The sequence below is a fragment of the Struthio camelus genome, chromosome 17 (assembly GCF_040807025.1).
Source record: "Struthio camelus isolate bStrCam1 chromosome 17, bStrCam1.hap1, whole genome shotgun sequence".
NCBI classification, from domain to species: Eukaryota; Metazoa; Chordata; class Aves; order Struthioniformes; family Struthionidae; genus Struthio; species Struthio camelus.
In genome coordinates this window covers 6,353,965-6,375,998 of record NC_090958.1, presented here as the reverse complement: position 1 = coordinate 6,375,998, position 22,034 = coordinate 6,353,965, and the positions used below count along the sequence as shown (strand labels likewise).

At 45.0% G+C, this 22,034-nt stretch overlaps 1 long non-coding RNA gene across 2 annotated transcripts; it reads left to right on the top strand.

The window, feature by feature from the left end:
- The first annotated feature begins 7,022 nt into the window (after positions 1-7,022).
- LOC138061376 (uncharacterized) lies at positions 7,023-16,339 on the top strand. 2 transcript variants are annotated; one of them, XR_011135076.1, is made up of 3 exons: positions 7,023-7,155; positions 13,118-13,380; positions 13,938-16,339. It is a non-coding gene; the product is annotated as an uncharacterized lncRNA (long non-coding RNA). The 2 variants fall into 2 exon arrangements; XR_011135075.1 differs by having other exon boundaries at positions 13,495-16,339.
- The last annotated feature ends 5,695 nt before the right edge of the window (positions 16,340-22,034 follow it).

The window sequence follows — 22,034 nt, the reverse complement described above, 5'->3', positions numbered from 1 at the left end:
CTCCAGGACAAAATTTTCAACAGGAATTAAATGTTGACCCACCTCCCATTATGTTTTATGAGCCCAAAATAAGAAGAGTACAGGATGCGTAGTTAAAATAAATACTTCCCAAATGTCTAGCTACCTAAAGAGAAAGGAGCCATCTGGCTGACTGGACAGATGACCAAATATATCAAGATGACACTAGGACTGTCTCATAAAATGAGCCAGATCTGACCTCTGGACACTGTATCCTCAACCTCATGGACAGTGGAAAATTCATCTAGGCAAGACAGCACTCTATGTACGATGAAAGCATGGGAATAGACTTGTAGCAAACTGTCCCTTTTCTGTCACCAGTCTGTCAACTGTGACACAGCTCAGATTATTCTCCTCATGTTGAACGGATATAGTGGGGGAGAAGACCACTGTGTATCACTTTTTTTTTTTTTTTTTAAACTTTCCCAGCATGCCAGATATTCTCACTTTTGTTCTGGGTCAAGGAGCACTAAAGATGGAATAGGGTGTTCAGCAGATTGTGGAAGAGGACTTGCCTTCTGCCAACCAGATGCAAGAGCTAAAAAGCGTGGTACGTAGCAATTAAAAGCCGGAACAAACAATCTGACCAAAGCTCCCTTCAAAATTACTCTAGACCTCGTTTCTTCATTTCTCATATGATATAACCCTGTCAGTCCTCCAGAAAGTCTTCCAGAAACAGCACACATGTAGATAAAGCCCGTATTTTTAGTGGAAATTCCCTCTCCCTTCCAAAAAATGAACTCAGCTTTTGAGGGGGGAGGGAGAGGAAAGGCTACATGAGCACGAACACCACAAAGCAGTAGAACATAAGGTGAACATTGCAGCTGGAGTCCAGCCACACGCCACTGAACTTCAGGTAGTTATCTCAGATGCGCATACGAGAAGTTCAGTTACCCCTGTTTTACCAGTGAAAGAAATAGGTACCCCCAGAGGGCCACTGAAATCTCAGGTGGATTAAAGTGCCCTTTCAGACTAAGCAGTTCAGTCGTGTCTGAACTTAGCGGGGACGGATCTGGGCCTTAATCAGCCAAAAGGACTTTTCATTCCATGAAAAGTGTCAAGATTGCAAATTATTTTTCATTTCAAATGAAGACCAAAAAAGCCCCACCAGCATTTCATTTCTCCATGATTTATTTTTAAATTCATTTGAGTCAATCAAAATATATATTTCCAGGCCCTTCAGAACATTTCATTTTTACACATCTTTTAATTTGTCTAAATATGAGCTACCTTTTAAAAATTAAACATTTTCCAAGGAGAAAGAATGAAGGCCTTTGGCTTGAAACTACTAAAAATCAGACTTCTGAGGCTATTTCCTTCTTAATTAAAATAGATTCCTGAAAATGCACCCAATGGGCACAGAAAAATAATTTTCATCAAGATGACATTTTCCTAAAAAAATACTGATAGAGTGGCATTTTCTGAACCAGTTATAATTGGCACGACAACTTCCCAATAAAGGGAGGTAAGTCAAGAGCTGCACAAGGCTTTGGTAAGTGACAATTTAATCACAGTTCAGGATCCAGAGAAGCTGAATACTATTTGCTTCTACTAGCAGTAGATGACAAGGTACCTACTTTCCTTCTACTACGTCCCATCATGTTTCACTATTACTTGGATAATGTGGATCTGCCAGCAATATCAGTCTACAGTGAGAGCCTTCTAACAGAGTGGGAAGGAGGGAGCAGAGGGAGGGAAAAAATCCACCACCAAATTATTTCTGATAGTTTTCAAATGTTCAGAATGTCAATCTCCTGGCAACACCTGCATGTGGCACATAGACCTTGGCTTTCTGAAGTCCCTGCAGCATCTTTTCAAGTAATCTACAGGAGAACAGAAGGATGTGGCCTTGGAAAAAACTCTTAAGTGCATAAACAGCTGTGGCCACATTTCCTATGTCTGACATCTCAAGGTTGCTGCAAGAGGGGAGAATAAGGACAAACAAGGCTCTATAACAGGCCCTCCGAAAAGAATGGGCAAAGCATTCTCCATGTGTGAGTTATTCTTCCTACAAATTCAGTTGCTGAACTCTTTAGAGATTTTAGTTGCTTTCTGGTAGCTGCTTTTTGCAATAGCAGTGGTGTTGAAGACTTCTATGCTGCCTATCTACAAATACCTACAGACGCTTGTGGGTATCTGAGCACACACAGCATATGAAAGCTTGGCTAGATAAATCGATAAACGTGGTAAAACACAGTAGTACAAACATCCTCACTTATGACTGGACTTGCAAGGAAAACAAATATTACACAAAACGACCAAAGCAATCAAAATTGTTACTGAAGCGTGGGTATTATGCTAACAGAAGATAATCCTGAGGATAACCTATGGGAGTTTCAGTAGTTGTCAGAGCTACACTATGTGTAACAACACTTGACAACGTAAGAACACACTGGAGAAGGCAAGTTATTCCCAAATCAGGAACTGGGCAGATCTGATGACCTGGTGCTCACCTACGAACAGACACAACGAAGCCGAGTGGCTGGTGTAGCCATTAGTGCTTTCTGGTTAGCTCATCACAGAGCAGGAAGACAAGTACATTGGCCTAGGAAAGATGCCTGTGCAATGCGTACTAGGACTGAATCTAAATCTACGTATCTGTCCATCTAGACGCAAGGAAATGGGCCCAAAATGAAACTCATAAGACCAAGCAGGACGCCCTCAAAGCAGAGGGCATGCAAATGCTGGCCAGCCCCTCCTGCAGCTCTACATCACACTTCCTCTGGGCCTGGCCAGAGGGAAAGGAAAGTGGGCTATCCACACACCTAACATCCACAGCCTCCCCCCCCTTTCCTTGTCGTTGGCTGCCTGCAACACCAGTCAACCCTCAGCCAACAGAGGTTAGAGAAGCCTGGTGAAAACATTATGTTACCCTGTTCTCCAAGGGGCTGCTACAGGAGCCAGGAATTGCTGAAGTGAAGGGACTGTGGATGTGATCCTGGGAAATATGCTCTAGGTGACCCTGCTTGAGCAGGGAGGTTGGACTAGATGATCTCCAGAGGTCCCTTCCAACCTAAACGATTCTGTGACTGCCTGTTCCCTTCTCACAGGTGGCAGAGAAGGGTATCAGCATGCTGGCAGAGATATTGGAAATAGCACCTTCAGCTGACACAGAAGTGTTCCACCTACGAAAGGGTGAGCTTGGAATAGCAAAACAGCCCTTAAAGGTTGCTCTGGCTGCGCCTATGGAAATCCAAACCCCGTTTTTGCCCCTAGTAGGCTGTTAGACCAAGCCCTGCATTCCTCATACTATCAAACAGAGATTAAAGTTGAACCTAGGCAGCACCACGGATGCATGAACGGGAATAAGTCTTTTAAACCAGACGTCACCATCCAAAGTATAACTTTGACCAGTGTTTGCTGAGCACTTCATCAGGGCGTAGACGAGCTGCCGGGATTGTGGCAGGTGAAGCCAGCTGTTGTGGAAAATGAGCAGAGAGCAAGAGGCTGAGTCTCCATCTATTCCCCTTGCTGGGCTCAACTCTCCATAATCCCTAAAAACGGAGGAAACCAAACAAAACAAAGCCTCCCTGCATCAGCCTGTTTTGGCCATACATCCTCCCTACTGCAATGGCACTCAGACCATCGCAGCAATCCAATGAAGTGTTGCTGTAATTAAGGTTTAATGGAGCTGCAAGGCTGTGTCATAGCAAAGAGCCTTATAACAGAGGTGGAATGCAATTTACTACCCACCAGGTATAGAGCAATAAATCTACAATATTTATTGGCAAGAGAGAGAAATGTGATCCAGAAATCCATATGCTGGGCTGGGGGAGGAGATGCACACCACTTCCAAGGGGGAAAAGACTTCCTCTGCTGCTTGTAGCCTATTGCTGCTGCATCTTGTAACATGGGGAGTATTTATGTGCTGGTAGCTGTTCCCAAGGATCCTGAAGCACCTTGCAAACAGCACGCACCAAGCGCCAGTGAAACCTGGCTGCTGCGTGGGCAGGGAGTGGCAGCTGGGATCCTGTCAGTTAAGGAGAGAGGGGAGAGTGCGGCTAGCACATCTGGCCAACCCTGCATTCTTGCAATATGAGCCCCAGGATAATGTGCACACAAAATCTTGGGGCCAGCCCTACAGCTGGTGGAAGCTAGCAAAGGCACACTGATTTGCACCCACTGAGTGTCTGGCCTCAGGGTTTTCTCCCCCCTGCCACTCTCGCTCAAAACTTGCAGGCAGGCAGTAAAGTGCACGTTATTCAATTTATTGCCCTCAGAAGGACGGCAGGCTGAGCAGACAGCTTGGAGCTGAGCCGGGGGTTCCCAAGGAATCGAGGCATTCCTTGCCATTAAACTATCCCCTTCTGCTATCGAGACACTCTAGGGAAGCATCTGCTGCACTCCAAGTGTGCTGGCAAATTTGGGTCAAAGCACAGTTCAGTGGCACATTGAGTGGAGTCATACTATGGGAGTAGTGGTGAAAGGATGCCATGGGTCAGGCCTTAAGGTACAGGCATAGTAATTATGGGAGATCCATGTTTCCCAAAGGGCTGAAGCATCACAAATGCATGGCCAGACAGCACACATGTACACAGAAGAGACAGCATCTTCCCACATATGTGATACACATTTTTCATTTCTTATATTTTTCAAAGCTGGGAAGGGATATGCATGTAGGAGAATGAGGGACACCATATGCTTTCATTGTCCAGAGGTGGAGGGCCAAGAATCAGCAGCGGAGAAATGCTACATTAGAAAAAGCAAAATGCAGACCTACTAACAAGGAACAAGAGCAACAACAAAAAAGCCACAGTGCCCCAGTCCTGGAAGGTGCTGAGTATCTGTGCTGCAGACAGTGGGAATGACAAATGGCCAATCTCTCCAGCAGGACAGGATTAGCTGTTTCCTATGTGCTCTACAGACTTTTTTTTTCTTTGAGAGAAACAACTAGCAGGTGGCTAGTCCTGCCTTGTGAATTGGCTGTGGCAGATGCAAGGCTGTGCAGAATGGGGAAGCTAGGGTTTCACGTGCTTTAATTCCTCGCTAGCTAACTGGGTGTTCGGACAGTCACTGACGTTTGTGTTTGTGTGTGAGTGTGTCAGAGACCAAGCAATGAACAAGAGGAAGTATTCCAGTGACACTAATCCTCTGCCCCAACTGGCCCTGGCCCAAGTGTGACTCTCAGAAATGCTGGCATAAATCTACAGTTAATGCTGTTTGTTTCAATGGAGCTGCTTGGGATGCAACTCATAGCAATACTTGGCCCAGTTGCTGCTGCTCCCATAGCTTACACTCTTGTTTTCCATCCTCGAATCTCTTGCATGGGTTCCCTACTCAGCTCTGCAGTTCAAGGATTTGGGACCTCAGAACTACATCCCTGTACAGGAGCAATTCTGCTGAAGGCCTCCGAGAAGACAGCTTGGCAGAGGTCCAGCTGACATACCTGGTACCCTCTGTTGTAACTTCATGGTGACGTTAGTGCTCTGGCTGCTTTCAGGCAGGAGGACAGTGAGGTGACAGGGCCACGGGGCCCTTCATGTGTTTTCAGCATTTCAGCACAAGCATGTTGCAGACACTGGCAGAATTTCAAGATAGCATCTGAGTTCACAGTAGACATGCCAAGATGATAACCTTGGCCACATCTACTGAGACAAAGGTTTCAAAGGCTCCTCACAGCTCTGACTTCCAAGTTGAAGAAGTCCACCATTTATTGATTTTGCAAAAGAGGTTTCCTACCAGCTGGGAGTGCACTTGAGAGGCCAAAGCCTCTGAGCAAAACTGAGAAACTGTCAATCTACCTCAAAGGCAGACTCCTGCCCTCTAAGAGGTAATGCGTTAGCAGACAGCCCTGCAGCACACTTGGCATAGCAGTGCGTCTCTGGAGCCTGGTGAACATCCTCCAGCCTGTGGGGGCAGCAGAAACCTGCAGCTTTCACCATTACTTGTATTTTTTTTTTTTTAAACATGGCCCTGGTATATTCAAGAAAGATATATACAAAGGCAATAAGGATGGCTCGCATGCCAGATTGACATGGGCCAGAGAGGGCAAAATGAGGTCCCCCCCACCCCAAATTCTTAGTTCAGTTAAGGATGTTATTCCAAGATAGCACCAGGTTCCAGCCACATGTCTTGGTGGGCATGTTATGGCTGCTGCCTGAACCACATACCCCTAGGAAGCCAGGAGTGCCTGGGAAGAGTGAAGCAGGCTCTCAGCCTCCCTTTCTTGGCACACAGGAAAGGAAAACATAGGGAAAATAAGATGTACCTTTTCTATAACTTATTCTTTGCAAAACCTTTCTGGCAGCCCCAGGCCTTGCTCAGTGGTCAGTGCTCACTAAAAGGGGTCCCTCCGGCAACTTGTCCAACTCTCCAAGCTCTACATTGAGAGCTGAGAGACAGGCCTTGGCTCTCGCCTGGTGCGCTCTGCCTGGCTTCTCACAAACAGCACAAGGTGCCAAAGGCCTCTTACAACAGACTCCTTCCAGGAGTCACGATCCTCCTTTTTGGAGACGACAAAGGACATAAGGCCCCTGTCTGGGATTCCCCACAGCCTCTTCCTGCAACAGCTCTGAACTTGCATGGCACCCCTTCCCCTCCTCTTCCCCTGCTGCCAGGGGCTGAGTGCTAATCACCTTCACAACTGCCATCTTCAGCCTTCAGACCCTTAAGACTTCAAGGCTAATAACAGATTGCCTGTGTCTGTCAGCTCAAAGCCCTTATTTCGTTGGTCTAGATGATCTCAAAGGCTTTCTTCCTTCAAGCCAAGCCTTCTCCATCCCCTCAGGCTCCCACACCAGGGCCTGGCTGTGGAGCACCAAGGGCTAATCATCCCAGAATGAACCACTTTTGCTCTGAGAAATGCCCCATTTCTGGCTGAGGGCAGAGACACTCTTCCTTCCTGAAGGCACTTCGAAGCACTGTGCGTGCCGCCTAAACACAGCAAAGATTTTTGTTATTGTTCCCCCCGCTCCTTCTAGCTGCCTACAGTGCCAAAGGGCCTGTTTGTTTTCCTGTTACTTATCAGGAAGGTTTATTTGCGATTGCTTGGGGGGGGGGGGGGGAACTAGCCACAGGCAGACAAGCTCAGTGCTCAGGAACATAATGGCTGCAGCCCGCGGGCCCATATGCTAGCCATCGGGAGAGGTGGAAGGCCAGCTCTGATCATCTCCAGCTGCTCAGGATACAATTGATCAGGTATGGCTGGATGTCAGAAACCGGGGTCAGGTTGACTGGGGGTTGCGGCAAGGAGGGGAATCGGCAGGGAGCTATTTAAAGCGTGTTGCAGAACTGGGAATTTTCCTGTTTGGAAACATCAAGGCTGCACATGCAGACATACATGGTCCCCGAAGGGAGGGAGGGAAGGAGGAGGAGGTTATATTTTCCCCTGTCAGCTGCTATAGCATCCTCTGAGCTTCATGAGAGAAAGAACTACGCTTTCATACTGCACTGAATAATTCCTGCATTTTTAGGTTCTTATTTCCTCCTCCTCGGCGAATTAAGACCTAGGAATTCAACTTGTTTGTTGTTGCTTTTGTTACTGAATATCCATGAAAAGCTCAATGTCCCTGGGAACTAATTAGGTATTAACCCTGCATTATTGCTACATATCAGCCATGAAAACATGCCATTTGGATAAATCTCCTTGAAATATGGAAATATTGATGGATCAGGTGGAATGGCTAAAAAATAAGTTAAAAAATAGGAAGATTTCTGACAGAGAGAGGGAAATCAAGTAGTAATTTATAGCAAAAGCAGCTATATGCTGCTCTTGCATACAGTTTCTACCAACTGTAAACAGAACTGCCAGAGAGGAACAAATCTGATTCCAAAGGAATGAAAGGTCTCAGCCACCTCTGGAAATTGTGCCTAGGAGACACAGGGGTGAGGTCAGAAGCTTTACAGGGTCCTGTTCCAGCCCATCTTCAATGTCTTCATTTGTTTTGTGCTTAGCACCTCACTACCCGCACTGCTTTTGCGTGAGATAATTTTGGAAGACCATCTCAACCAAATCACATCTTTGAAGACCTGGGCCTTCAGTGATGCCAGGCTCTCCACAGGCAATAATTTCATATTTCAGGGGATCTCATCACCTCTCTATATTGTAACCTCCCATAGCACACTATCACCTGACAGAAGCATAGATTGCTAATAGAATGAAATGAGTAAGTGCATATGTATCTATCTATCATTATTCAAGCCACTTCAGGAATATGGAGAAAATTAGATACATATTCATCTATTTTCCCTCAAAAAATCTTCATATTTGACTTAAAAACCTTATTGTGCTCCAAGCAGCAACACAGTCACACTGAACAGCACATCATAAAACAGCTTTGGAAAGGATTTACAAATATCTAAAGTATCCAAAACTAAGCTGTAAGACACAGGATTGCTGTCATCCAGGCTCTCCTTGACAGTCAGCTACGCACCCCTCTCAGGTCTTCAGAAAAACAGCACAGAAGAGGTCCCCACCCTTTCAGTAACAGGGGATACACTACCCTCAAAACTGAACATTTCTGCAACACTGTCAGCCCAGACAAACACTAACTGAAGTCAACATGTCACTGTACCCAAATATCTTCATTTGGTAAAACAAACTCAACAACTGTTTGGATTTTGCCTGACCAGACTCACAATGGAAGTCTCCTTCTGAACTTCCCTATTTCATTCTCATCTCTGCCACCACCCAGCTACATGATCACAGTCAAATCACTTCCCTTCTCCTTGTCTCTATATCCCCTCCTCACTTACTCAGATGACCAATTTTCCTGGATCAAGAATCATCTCCCAGCGCATGTTTGCATGGAACCAACACAATAGGACTCTAGACTTCACTGAAAAACCTACACCTGGTTATAACCAAAGATAATTATAGCTCTTTCTGCTTTCAGATTGTTGAACTAGCACTTCCCACAACTCACTATGGAATTGAAAAGCCTCACTGCAATTGTTAATGGATTTACAGAATTCAGTGGTTCACCCCAAAACATCCTTGTCTCCCTATTACAATAAAATAACCCTGCCTCTGATAACAACTAGACCCAGCTTCCAAGTCCCCTTGCACAAAACAGACCCTTGAGTGCTCACAGTGAGAGGTCTATTCTCACATCAAATTAAAGCCAGACAAAATCAATTAAAGCAAAAAGGATGGGGTCTGCTAAGATGACAGAAGGCATTTGGGGCAAAGTCTCACAGCTGAATGCAGGAGAGATGCCACTGCCAAGGCTTTCTTGTTCCTCCACAAAAGCTGGAACCAAAATGATGCAAGTCACCAACAGGGAACTTAGGAGAGAGCCAATCCTCTTTTTTTTTTTTTTTTTTTTTTTACAATGGCTCCAGTGCTGAATAGCAAGGAAGACTAAATTTTGAGATGGGTAGATGAGGATATGAATGGAACATAGGAAATGAGTGGAAGGACTTTTAGTAACTGGGAAAGAGATGAATAATGGCCATGTTTCCCTCCATCGCCCTACACTCAGACAACTAATCCCTGTGAGGGCCCTGAGATAAGAAAAAAAAATCAACCCCAAGATAGATAAATTGATTTTGTTAGCTGAGGAAAAACATCCCCTCCCAAAAAAAACAGATGAACATTTCATTCCTGTTTCTTGAGACTCATGTTCCATCTTTCTGCCTCCCCCTGCCCACACACACAACTCAGGATCTAGTCTATGCATTTACCCCTAATCCTGCAGCCCCCTCAACTATGCACCCTATGCCCATTCCTACCGTTGTCCTCTGGTGAACCGAGGCCATTCCCCTGTGCCTGCCTGAAACCAGCCCCATTTCCTGAGGGAAACGGCAGAGCTGTGCTGTTCTTACCCTCAGTAACAGATGTTGGCTTTGTAACTCTAACCCCCCTTCAAAATACCCCCTCCCCCCCATCCAGCACCTTCAGCCTACATGCCATCCAATTTGTTACCTACAAGGAAGGTCAGGGTCCCGCTGGGTGCTGTACATCTCCTCTCAGCTTGGGGCACTTGGCCTCAAATTTTTTTTCCCCACCCTCCCAACAAGATGTTACTTGGAGCAGTGCAAAGGCAAGGCAAAGAAATTAGCTTTAGAAAGAGACCGACTCAGGCTTTGTTTGGAGAATTATTTCCTTTGCTTTTTTTTCCCCCCCATATGCATTCTCCAACATCCTGCTAAAAGGCCCAGATTTCCTGAGGGTCAAATGCCTCTGCCAGATCCCGAGATCTTCAGCTTGCATTGGGAGTAAGAGAGCAGCCAGCTCAAACTGCTTGAGCTTGTCTCACTGGGCTGATTTGTGGTGTGAACATGCTCTAATTAGAATCATTTATCTTAGGAACTAAGACTCCCTGGAGAAGAAGATTTCAGAGGCATTCAGAGCTCTTCAGACAAAAATTTATCAACTGCCTAATGCAGTTGTTCTGCAGCTCCTTCCTTTCAAGACCTCTCTCTCCATCTCCCTGTTTGACTATTAGAAGTAGGTGGTATGAACACTTCCACATCATTGCCAAACTAAAGGCTTGAGTAGCCTCTCCTGAGGTCATTTGGGTAAATTCACAGTCACATTTTTTTGTTCTCGATGTGAGCTGGGGAAAGGAAGGTGTCTCTGCTCAAGAGTTTAGAGCTGGTCAGCTACAAGGGCTGCTTCATGTCTGCCCTACGTGGAGGAGGGAAACTCACAGTAACCAGTTTAAACACCCCACGCCTCCACCATACAAAGTGATTCTTAAAGATGAAGGATGCTCTGAAGGCTAAACTTGAGGATGGTGAAATCTTAGTTTAAATTTTAATCCAAGCACCAAACCTGAGCCTGTACCGTACAACAAATGCAGTGTTACAGACATCCCCATCTCTGGAAATATTGGACATTTTTGTAAACAACCGTAATGAAGTGCAACTGTTTGCTACTTTCCTAATGTCCCAGAGATGCAAAGACCTAGGCTCATGGTATTCCCAACTCCAGGACTGCCACATCAAATACCCTAGCACAGCAATTTCCCCAGCTTGTACCCTTCTGAATCAGAAGGGACAAGCAAGTGACATTTTTTTCACATTGTTTGGAAAGTTTCCAACAAACTTGCCAGGGCTCTGTTAAGTGATTCAGCCCTTTGAAAAGCTATAGGGTGTGCAATTATTGGCTTCACATCAGATTGCTGCCCAACTTGCTGGCTGCAAAATCAACTTATACTAGGCAGGTTAGACTACTGGAAAAAGCACTAGCCTGGGATTCAGATCATTTAACTGGGTGCCTAAACCAAGAATCTGCTCAAGCACACAGAACATTTACTCTCAAACGTTGCTTAATCCAGAAAGGGCTCAAATGTCACTTCTACCCAATTCAGATTGCAATATCCTCCTCTTCACCTGTGCAAAAGCTCCTCCAGCCACAGACGCTAACCCATAGCCTGCCATGATTCAGATCTGGAAAGCCATCTACATTTCCCAAGGCTTAGCCAGCTAAAATGCTCTTACCCAGGTTTCCAGCTCAGCAGACAACCACACCGTGACGCTCCTGGAGGCACCCATCACTCAGCTAACTCTACAAAGCGCTCAGGCAAGCTATGTCATTCTGTTGGGGGAAGCATCTACTTTAGATGTTGCAATGCCTAAACCATGTATACAAAATAGGTGTTGTGGTAGACAGGCCTGGATTTCTAATTGTGAATCTGCTATTGTCCAGCTGGATGATTTTGAACAAGTCACTTCACCCCTGAGTGCCCCAGCTTGCCTTATCCATGAAACAGTAAGACTGAGCAAAGCACGTTGCAAAGTGAGATACCACTTAAGGCTAGGTGTTTCTGAATAAAACATGCCTTACTCAACACACATTAAAAGGTTCAATACATGCGTTGCCTAGTAAAACTTAACACCTACCAGATACTGAATAATTTGGCCGAGTTGTATCCCAGTATTTGAAGGTAAAAATCAAAACAGAACTCTTGATCACCTCTGATTCTACAGAAGGCTAAGTTTTTATTACTAGTAAACGATAGCCCTTCCCTGCCAAAAATGTGAGATGACTGGAGTTCCCGGGAAGCCAATATTCTAAGAACCATTCAATATGCTAGCAATTAAGACAAATATTTGACTCTCAAATAGCAGCTTGTAGTCATCTAAGGATCTAAGAATTTCCCAATTTTTGAGCTGAATTTCAGAACCCCCGTGTGAAACAAGGCAGTGCAGATGTGTGCATTCAACAAGAGACAGGGCTCACCAGTCCCAAAACCACGGAGAATTCTGGACTCGTTATCAGTTTCCAGAACAAAACCTCCAAAACAGACTGGGACTGACAGGTCTAAATGACCGCTCAAATACACAGTAGGCAATGAAAATAAGACAGCTAGGGTTTTCACTTTCACTCTTTTAGGTAAGCTCCTTGCTTTCCAGGAAAGGAAGTTGAGCCATTCTGAAATCAGACCCCTACCCCCAAAAACATCCAGGAGAAGAAAATAAGTCACTACTGACACTGTTTCCATACATTATTTATATTTTTTTAAAAAGCAAAAATGCTTTGTTTTGAGAGCTAGCCTGAAATCTGCTAGTGTTAAACACTCTTCTCTAGATGGGTCCTGACATGAAAAGAAAGCAGAGGATACAATACATCCTCTAGCAGAAAAGTTTCAAGAGATGGGATAAAGCACAGTATGCACAAACTGCATTAAAACTGCCATAGCCAGTTAAGATCTCAAAGCAGGACTGCCTCAAGACACAGCTGTAACCTCCTACGCCTCATTCTCCTTCCACAAGAGAACTTACCTTTATCCTAGTATAAAAAAACTATTAAAATCTTTTTGATGTTGACAAAAGTGAAGTGCAAAAAACCTGCCACTGTCAGCTCTCCCCATCCTCTGAGCCTGACTCCACAGGCAGCCAATATCATGTGCTGCCTGTGCTACTTGTGATGGCAACATGGATCTGATTTGGGCATGAAATTTTCGTTAGTCCTTGCACTGAGCACAGACCCAGGGTTTGACCGTGATTTAATATGCTCCACTTATCACTGTCTGCCTGGCCATAGCTGGATAAAGACGTGTCTGTGGATCTGCTTGCTGCTTTTGGTGTTTTTTCCACGTCTTACTGCCTCACAACAGGATAACAAAATCTCCTCCCCAGTTCCTCTGCTAGAGGAGAGATGAGAACACTGCAGTCCCACGACCTGAAAAAAAACTTTTATTTCCCCCCACAGGCACTTATCTGATCACAAGAAAAGGGATGATTTTATTGGTGAAGAGAAAAGCTTCCGATTTCTTCTTCAGCAGGACCATTTCTGCAGCTGGTCTTGGAAAGACAAAGTGAGTCTGTTTTTTGAAAAAGACTGCCAGACAGATCTTGCAGCTGTCTAGTTCCCCCAAACACATGCAGGTGATACCTCACGTCACATCAGCATCTCTTGGAACTTCAAGTTGGAACCAAAGATCATAGAAAGACTCTTCAGCATGCAGTATGCAGGTAGTTCACTTTCTCTTACTAGGTCATGTTTCTCCTGTTCCATATAGAGCTTATAAGATTGGAACTCTAAACAGTCAGTTAAAAATTAAGTTCTCCATGTATTCTCTCCCCAAGGGGAAGGGATGCTACTGAGTCAAGAGGAGATTAAATCCATGGATATCCTTTGAAAGATTCTAACGTCACATATTAATAACATTTTATTCTGAGTTATGAGTCCTCCAACATCACAAACAGCTATTAATAGCAATTCATGTAAGCGCAGAAAACTTTTTTAGTTCCTCTCACATCACAGCTCTGGAAACCAGAAAGCCTCTGATTTTCTGAGAAGCCCAGAGATAAAAACAAATCATTAGATTAGAAGAATTTCGGCTGACAATGGGGATCAAAGATAGGATCTATACACAATGAAAGAGCAAGAAGGTTTGCCTCAAACTAACATTTCAAGCAAGGATTTCTGTACTAGAAATATCTGAACTCAGAACTAGTCTGCAGGAAGCTTCCTAGGAAGGAATTCCATCCCTCAGTGATAACAGTCCCTGCTCTCTTCCCCTTTGAAGGCTCAGATAACATTCAGAAGATGATCCAATACAACAGTCTGGTCTCACCATCTTCACAAGGCTCCACCAGCAGCAACCACCCTCTCAGAAGCAAATCACAGAAGGAAAGATAGTTAGCATGAGGCCTGCTAGCACAAAAGGAGGCTCTTTAAAAACCCCTATGGAGTACTCCCTTCTATATCCATGTGTTACAAGTACTGAACTTGAGTTGCAGAAGTGACTTGCATGGCTTTGCCCATGGAGGAGCTAGGAAGTCTCACCTTTCCCCACATCCCCAGGCCTCAGCCACCCCTCGCAAGCCCCTAAGCTTCACCTACAGACACACAGGACCATGGACAGCAGTTCTGATATTAAGAGCATGCAACACTTTTTCCACCTTTTTCAATTAATAGGCCTCTCGCAAAATTTTATGCATGTAACAGATTTAAACAACAGGTTTGGTTTTCTCAGTTACCCTGAACTACAAGTTGAAGTCACTTGCATAAAGAATCCTGAACCAATTCCACTCATCCTGAGCTCCTGGAGTGAAGAACTTGAATCCACTGAACACTATTGTCTCTCCTAAGCAGGAAAGAAGTTTCTGCAGGATTCTAACAAACACCTCAGAGCAGTGCAGAGAACTTAAACTTCTCTACTGTCCCCAGCCTATGTCCTGATGATAACTAGGATGTAATGACAGCATCTACAGGAACATCTACATCTACAGGAACATCTCTCCTTCAACCTCCACTACTAGTTTGCCATTAGCTTCCAAGCGCACATAAAGGATTTCTGTGGAAAGGTCAAGTTCTTGCACAGCCCCATACTTAATCAGCTCCGTATCTCCACCTGTGCCAGATGAATTCACCAAACAAGCAAGAGACAGTGTGATGGCATCTAACAGGCACATCCATGCCATTTTACACAACAACTGAATCAATACCAAGGCAACACTGGGTATACCCTTCTAGGAGGAAAGAAGGCATTTTACATTCATTTCTGCCACAGTTCTGTCGCAAGTTGATGTTAAACACCTATGTTTATTTATCAAGAACTAATTATTCATTCCCTCACATTTCCAATTCTACTGTTGACTCAAAATAAGCGGACCATCAGCCAAGTTTGGCTAGCTACTGGAAGTCCCTTTCACTTGGACAAAAAGGATATCACTAAGACACTACAGGAGCCTCTTGTAAGAAGGCTTCATTCTCACTCAGTATTCAAAGTTCAACTTGGAAGATGAGGCACACAAGAGAAATGGCTAGTGACAGTAAGCCTTGATGGAGTCACGGGCTTTGAGACGGCTTCAACATGCAGGCGGGTGAAAACATTACCCACAAAGTAAAGGGACAGAAGAAAAATGAAGGGGAGGGGAAAGAGGAAAGAAAAAGGGAAGGTTGACAGACAGTTGGACTTGTTGAGAGTGAAATCAATTAAAGTGCATCAAATCCAGAATTCATGCTTTTTCAAAGTGACAAATCTGTGCTGGAAACTGAGAAAGACGAAGGGAAAATAATGTCTTTGACCTCCCGGAGACCGGCTGTTCCTTCCGTCAGAGGAGCCAAAAGTGAAGTGAGATGCGTTCATGATAAATTGTAACAGCCAGGCAGCCACCTCAAAAAAGAACGAGGTGAAAAGGTTACAGAAGGGACCCAAAATGCAAAGAATTCAACCAAACATCACGATAAATCAACTCAGCCCTGCTATATGCGTGCCCAGCCTTCACGGGGCTGCTGCGACTAATCTCAATTTGTTAGCCTTACTTAAAGGGTAATAGATACACACACACACACATCTTGTTTACCAAAACTTCCGAAGTCATTACTACAAAGGAATGAGTTACTTCAGCCTTACATAAACTAAAGGCTGCAGTGACCATGTTACCTGCCATCTTATCTGTGGAAACTGCTAGAGGATTAGAGTGTTTCTCCAGTGTATATAAATATCCCCACCAATTCTGTGTTCTGCTCCCTTCAGCTGTATTTTAGCTGAAAGTTTTCAGAGAGAGACACACCTCTCTCCTAAAACAAATGTAAACCAGATATTCACATCTCAAAGCTTCAGAAAGCAAAGTTTTAGCCTACCTTATTTCTCTTGCACTGATATCATTTTCTCATTTTGAGCTTAAAAAGTACAGTACAAGTATTTGTTAGGATGCTCCCAGTAGCCTAGGAATTTTTAATCTTTTCCCTCACTGGAAACCCAGAAAATACTAAATCTGATCACTACTACCATGCAGAACAGATAATCACAAAGCTGAAAATCAGAGAGCACAAGATATTTGCAAGTGAAATCTCTTTGGAAGTCCCTTCAAACACCGTGCCTTGCTGGGATACAACTTCCCAACAACAGAACACCAATTCATACATTATCATCCTTGCCCATTATGGGCCCAAGCAAGCATATCAAGCTGAAACTGAACTAAAAAAAAAATCAAGAAATATAAACCTCCCTCAATAGTGGTTTTCCATGCAGGGAAAGGCTTCACAACAGTACACACAGACATTCTGTTCAAAGTTCTTCCGGATCACCTCTAGCAAAAAGCTCTCCCAGGGACGCATATGATGGGTTACCTGAATCGTCTCAAGCCAAAGCAGGCTTTTTAGGAAACAATTCTGTTCTCCATATTTTTCCACATCGGCAGGATACATCTGATGGACCTCCCACTCTTCACAATCATTCAGACCTCCATGCTCTAAGACTGACTTTCTGATTTAGCCCACACAGTTTTCAACCATCAGGTGTTTTTGTGGTACTAGTTCTTCTTAAACAGTTAATACATAGTGATGGATATTACCATGAGATCTTTGAGCAGGAGTTGCCCAGGCCTTTTTGACTACTCATGACAATAACAGGCCAGGCCTTTAAAGAGGTTACTGAAGAAACAGGTCTGTGCTCTTTCTCTTAACTATTACTGGCACTGAAGGGACCATATGAGGTAGTTCACAACAGTCCAGAAATACATCAGTTGAGCCTGTTCATGCTGCTGCCAGGCGGGCCACAGAGGAAACGTTGCATGGACAGTCACATTACAGCAGCCCCGCGCAAGGGAGCTACAGGAGATTGCTAACCGCCATGTGGAATTTCTCACACCAGGAATCCAAGCCAGCATTATGAGATCCCGTTGCTACAAACACTTGCACTAAAGGGAAAGAGGTGTACATTGACACTGTAGCTGCAAGGAAGCTCAGCAATCAAGTCCTGGCTGGCATCCTCACAGCTCTGCCTTCAGAAAGCACTGGTGATCATTACGCCAGCGCCTCCCGACACAGACATCCACCCCACTGCTGCTGCTTTCTTCTTCACAACAACCTTCTCTAGATGGTCCCTTCCCCGAAACAGCATGATTTTCTCAGGGAGACACGAGCTCACATCAACAAATTGTTCCCGACACTGCCCTGAAGCACTTTCGCTATGATCAGCTATTCGGAGTGATGGGACATACTAGTTAGATCTCTCTGCGTGTTTATCAATCCCTTCTCAGCCATTTTCCTCTGCAAATCCGTCAAATCTTTTTCTTCAAGCTCTACAGGAACAGTTAGGAGCCATCTCCTCAGAGGTGCCTGCCCTGCCACTCAGATTTCATCCCCCTGTTGGAGAAGTTATTGTTGCCAGCAGTCAGAAGACCGGCCTGCACAACACAGACACAGCAGCAGCCGCTCTCCTGTCAATGCCCTTGGAGCAAACGGAGCCTTAAGGGCGACCTGCTGAGATCCCCTTTCCCATGCAGAGGGCAGGGAGGAGTCCTCTTAACCTAGGGTAAGCAAGGGAGAATGGGAAAAACCCAGAGAAGCAGTCAAGGGAGTAAGCAGCCTGTGACACCCTAAAATCACACACAAATTAACTTGTCCTGGGTTGAGCCAGGGCACGAATCAAGCTGTTCCACAGGAACACAGGCCTGTAAGCCCACAGGACTTTACACGCGCATCAATATTTCAAGTCTCTACTACACCTTGACCTCGGCCAACATAGTGCAAGACATTTAGATGGTACCAAAACATGAAAGCAATCCATAGCATCCCTATGACGAGTGTAAGTGAAGCCACCTATTGCTACCAGTAGATTTGAGCCCTACATGTTTTCTTCTATTCCACTAGGGGATTTGCTTTTTTAAAAATCACAAATCTTCCCTTTTAAACAGCAAATATCAGTCTGTTCTCTTTATATACATGCTTGTAACCTTCCCGGATGACAGTAAATTGCCAGCCAGCCTAAATCAACATATATGCTGTCCTATGAAGCTACAGTATGCATCTTACATGCAGTTTGTTCAGATGTAGGTCAGCATCCTGCATTCTGACAAACGTCAAAGGAGAATGCTTATTTCTTCTTTCACACTTGTCATCAGTTGAGCTGGTTATCAGCCCCACTTTGCAGAAGGGGGAAATGAAGCACAGAGCAGTGAAATGACTTGGCTCAGGCCACTTTGTGGGCCAGTGCCTGATATAGAAATCAAACCCACATAAGCCAAGCTCCAGGTCCTCCCTCTGCACCACCACACCACATTCCTAGTAAATTAACTTGCAACACTATTTGGAAGATCCACTTTGAGGGGACTGACAGAATCTGTTCATAGAGGACACCAGTTATATTTTTCTCAACCGTCTACCTGATGAGTTCAGCCCAGGATTTCAGGTGGCAGGTGCAGTGTGCCCAGTAACCAGGCAGACCAACATTTAGGGCAACCCTTGGTGTCACCCAATAAGTCAGATGCTCTTTGCTGGCTCAGCAGCTGGAGTAAGCACCCGTGGTTTCGGATCCTTTCCTTTCAGCCCAGCAGAATAGGGAAGGAATCTCACAAAACAACCTTTCACACTCTATTTTATCAAATTTGCTTTATGCAAGCATATATATATAATCTCATGTTTGTCTGTATGAAACCAACAGAACATTTTACTATCCAAAAAAGGGCCACTGTCACTATGATTGAACAGCTTCTGCTCCTGCTTCTGATGCCTCATGTCAGAAGGGGCAGCTGAAAAAGGGCCACGTGGAAAAAAGTCACTAAAAAGAGTCTGGTAACTAGCAACCACACAGCACAGGCATGTCCACGAGGAAAAAAAAGTGTCCAAGAGCCAGACAGCAATTGTTATCCTTTTATGACTGAAATTTGTTTTTGTCCATAAATATTTGCCATTTGAACATCAGCTTTTTTTGGGTTTCAGTTTGGAGTTTCTGTTGACTTTCACTAAATTGCTTTCATTTGTTGCATCAAACCTTCCATCTACTCAGTGTTTCAGTTTTTTTCCATTTCTCCTAAAGTCTTTTTCCATTTTTGTGGATTCCAAAGTGATTTGGTACTGAAATATTTTGGGTGAGTTCAAAACGGAGATGAAGCTTTTAATTTTGCAAGGAAGAAAATTAAGAAACCCTTTTTTAGCTACACTTTCTTTCCTGTTCATTATAAAAATCAAACAAAAATTTTACTTACTTTAAGAAAGGAACACTATCAGCAAGCTGTGACTAAATGAAAGTTGTTCTGACATTTGGCTTCACTGCCACTGGTGCCACATGCAGCTAGACTGCAGCTCTGGGATTTAGGCCCCAGAAGAGGGAAAGTTGTATCCTGAGGGACTCAGTGCAAAGAATATAAGGGTGAGGAAAACAAACAACAAAACCAAAAAACTCTTTCACTCCTGAAAGAACTGCCTCTAGAGAAGGACTAGAGCGCAAACATACCTCCAAGGTGACCCAGCAGGACTCTGTCCTGATTTCACAGAATCAGAGGTTTAGGTTGGAAGGGACCTCTGGAGATCATCTAGTCCAACCTCCCTGCTCAAGCAGGGTCCTCTAGAGCATACTGCCCAGGATCACATCCAGACGGGTTTTGAATATCTCCAGCGAAGGAGACTCCACTACCTCTCTGGGCAACCTGTTCCAATGCTCTGTCACCCTCACAGTGAAGTTCTCAGGTTCAGATGGAACTTCCTGTGGTTCAGTTTCTGCCCATTGCCTCTTGTCCTGTTGCTGGGCACCACGGAGAAGAGATTGGCCTCATCCTCTTGACACTCCCCACTTCAGATACTTCAGCCACAGCATGCCCACTAACACCCATTTCATATGCAATACATTAGCACCCATGAGATGGGGTCAGGAAGACTGGCAGCTGTTAGCTGATCTGTTCACCAACAGCTTCTACACCAGAGCTTCAGCTCTGCTTCCAGAAGCAGGACAGAGCATCAGTGGTGCAGCACTAAGTCTGCCTGACCTGGAGCAGGCTTCTTGCCAACACCCCTCAGCAAGACAACCTGCTGCAAAAATTGCTGCCTTGCTCCAGATTCAAAGTGATTTAAGACCTTCTTGGGCACCTTAAGCTTTTTTTCCCCCCTCTACCCCGTGTGACTCCTGCCTCATGCTCTGCTTAAGCACAGACTAGAGTGATTTGTGTGTGGATGCAAGCCACGTCAGGGTGCCTATGTAGTCCGAGACTGTGCTACACTACTGATACTTTGCCTGGCTTGTGGCTGCATTTGTTCCCTTTTGAGCACAGGTAGCTGGAAGACCACATCAAAGCTTCACCTACTCCCTTGGCCCCTTCCCCTGCAAGGGCTAGCTGGAGTACAGCAGTCACAATTGGAAGAACTGGAGTGCTTCTTATGTCCTCAGCCCAACACACAGAACAGGCTTTGATCCAGCACCCAATAAAGGGTGACCCAATGAAGGGTCAAATCTAGCTCCCTCTCAAAATCCCCAAAAGCAATGCTTGCTGTTGATACCAAGGCATGATCCTAACGAACAATCCCAAGGCAATGTGGAGGAACAGATGCAGATTATAGCATGGATTCTCTTTTCCCCATTCCCAAGCACTCTGCATCATTAAGGCAGTGGGCTCCTTCACCAACTGAAACAGGGCCACTTCCTCCAAACCGCAATCCTAGAATTGCAGGGGGGGGGGGGGGAGGATTTGGTAAAAATGCTCTTACACAGTGCCATGCACATAATTCAGCTAGTTTAATTCCCAGCTTTCCAACATTTGGAAACCTTGACTTGCACAGATTTGTGAAGGACCTGAAGCTCTAACCACCCCCTTCCTCCCTCTGGTACAGCTTCGGATACTAACCCTCTGGGATTTTAAATCTTCCCCTGCCATTTTCTCCTAGTCCAAGAGGATATGAATTTCATAACTCCTTTGCTGAGCTGCCATCAAGAGCCATGAAATATGACAGGAAGACAGCAGCATGGACCTGCGTGCGCTCCATTCACCACACACCAGCAGCAGGTCTGGACAACCCATTAAAAAAGCGCATGGAGCAGCTGCCTTGAGCACCAAGGTCACAAGCGAAGGGCCTTCCTACACCTGAGCTAATCTGAGAACAAATTTCCCATCATACCAAGCAGGACAGAGCCCATCCCTGGGTCTAGGCTGGACACGCACAAGAAAAGCGGCGCTAGCAAGGAGTTATGCTCTATGTTTCTGTCTGACTTCAGGGCTTACAAAGGTACAAGGCTGACGGTTTGGAGAGGGGAAACAATTATGCGCATAACTGCTGACACGTTGCTAAAACAGAACAGATTTCCTGCTTCAGGTTGCATCTCACTGCTATAATCAAGGTGGTACATGATGTGAAGGGGGAACGAGCAGGAGCTGGTTGCCCTCCGACAGGGTTAGTCTTGCTTCCCTCACCACTAACCTCGCCAATACAGCTTTTATCCAGCAACTCACAGGTCAGAGCTCAGCATGAATTGTGGCAGCAGCAAAGCATTTCCGATGAAAATTACCTGCGGAAACAAACTTCCAGGGAAGAGAATCACAGGAATCCAGTATCTGACCAACCTAGGAGAACGCAGACTTCTCTCCTTCTAAAGGCTATTTCATTGTAAGTAAGAAGTTCATACAGACAGTCCTTCCTACCCCAAGGAACTGCACAAATAAGCATTTTCAGTAAGCTACAACAAAATCACAGATGTTACCCTTTTCACAGCTTTTACTCCCCAAATGAAAGAGCTGAATATTTAAAGAAATCCCAGAAGGAAATCAAAACTGCTATCAGAAGATAGCTCTGCAGGCAATGCAAAGTCCTAAGAGGGAGAGCACAGCCCAGTAATTCACCGGTGTATTTAGAAACAGAGGAGTGGAGGAGATGCTTTGCGGCGGTTTCCAGGGATGATGCTGCAAGT